Here is a 1,628-nt window from a genome sequence, read left to right on the forward strand (position 1 = left end):
GGGCAGGCCGCCCACGGCCCAGCTCCCGGTGGGGCAGGGAAGGTGGGCTTGGGATCCTGGGGTTTCTCCGGTAGAAGGAAGGCAGCCGAAGAAGCAGCCTCTCTCTCTGTCCAAATGCCGGGAACTGACTGCCCAGAGACCCAGGTGAAAGAGATGCACCCCTCCCTCTGTGGCCAAGTCCTTTGTTTTCCTTAAGCACCCAGAAATTAGTCCCCGTGGCAACATGTATGGGGAAAATTCCTTTAAGAGAAAAAGAAAAAAACCAGGAGGAGAACTAAAACCCCAACACATGCCTATGGGCTTGCTACCCACAGCAGGGGTATATGATCTTGGTGGCAAGTACAGTGGTCAATTCAGTCTTGCCCTCTATTTCCTCGTCACTTCCTTTTCGCTAATTTCCAGGCAAATTGCTTTTGACACTTCTTAATTGTAGCTTCCCACCGTTCCTCAGGTGTCTCCCATTCCACAGGCACTAGTAATTCCCATCCACAAAGCAAGGTTACTATTTCAGCTGTTCTTTGCTCTACCTGGATGCGGAATAGATTTGGCATTCAACACTTCATGCAATGAGAGTGTAGTTTTAGTGAACTACAACACCAATATTTTTTACAGTCTAGACATTCACATTTAACCCAGCTAGCATGTCCATTATTGGGGTGGATCAGACAGGGTATATGATATGGCACTGTTGGAAGTGGCAATTCCTCCTCCTTTTTAAATAAGTAACAGGCTAAGGCCAGAATATGAGAACTCTCAGACCTAAATAGTCCTGATCCTCCTGTTTGGAGTGGAAGTATTCCTCCCCAAGGGGCGTATCGGAGGTGTCTCAGGACTTGTCCAGGCAACACTTGACACCACTGATATAAGCTTGGCCTTATTTCCCAGTCAGGGTGTGATTCTTGGTGTATCTCTTGGATCATTTCCTTGGATCTTCCCAGTGCATTACCACCCAGTTCCTGCTTAAGAGTCAACTTGGTATCACCAGGCTTAGATGTTATAGTCCACTCCTTAGGTTCTTGTACGGGTCCTTTGATTCTGCTGGCGTGGATCCACCCTCGCTCCTTGGTCCGGATTGCTGCCTCAGTTGACAGTAGCACCTGAAAAGGACCTTCCCATTGTGGAGTTAAAGACTGTGCTTTCCATATTTTTACTAGTACCCACTCCCCTGGATGGATATTATGGATTTTAAAGTCTAAAGGTGTGGTTTGAGGGATTATCCCTTTCAAGCACAAATCTTCAAGGGTCCTTGCAATTGTGTTGACATATCCTTTAACACTCATTTCCCCTACTTCATAGGTAGCAGTTTCATGTTGGGTTGTCAGAAAGGGTAACCCAAACATCATTTCGTAAGGTGACACTCCCAGGTCTGACCTGGGTTGTGTCTGAACCCTCAATAAAGCCAGAGGTAGGCATTTTACCCTCGACATTTCAGTTTCAGTTATTAATTTAGTTAAGATTCTCTTATAGTTAGATCCTCTCTATCTGTCCTGAACTCTGTGGGTGCCATGGGGTATGTAGTTCCCACTTTATTCCCAAGGCCTGAGTTAGTTACTGCAGAACTTTTGATGTAAAGTGTGTCCCTCTATCTGAGTCTATCCTATTAATCATTCCATAGCTGGGAATAATTT

The 1,628-nt window shown here is 45.9% G+C and overlaps 1 long non-coding RNA gene across 2 annotated transcripts in view; it reads right to left on the minus strand.

The window, feature by feature from the left end:
• Nucleotides 1–1,000: 1,000 nt before the first annotated feature.
• The window catches only part of LOC108449379, a 7,757-nt gene continuing 7,129 nt past the window's right edge, over nt 1,001–1,628 (minus strand). Inside the window, exon 2 of one of the 2 annotated variants that reach the window (XR_001865559.1) lies at nt 1,001–1,097. This is a non-coding gene — a long non-coding RNA (uncharacterized LOC108449379). Of the gene's footprint in view, nt 1,109–1,628 lie in introns of both variants that reach the window. The other variant, XR_001865558.1, reaches the window with a different exon arrangement.

Source organism: Corvus brachyrhynchos, unplaced genomic scaffold, assembly GCF_000691975.1.
Source record: "Corvus brachyrhynchos isolate BGI_N302 unplaced genomic scaffold, ASM69197v1 scaffold69, whole genome shotgun sequence".
Taxonomy (NCBI): domain Eukaryota; kingdom Metazoa; phylum Chordata; class Aves; order Passeriformes; family Corvidae; genus Corvus; species Corvus brachyrhynchos.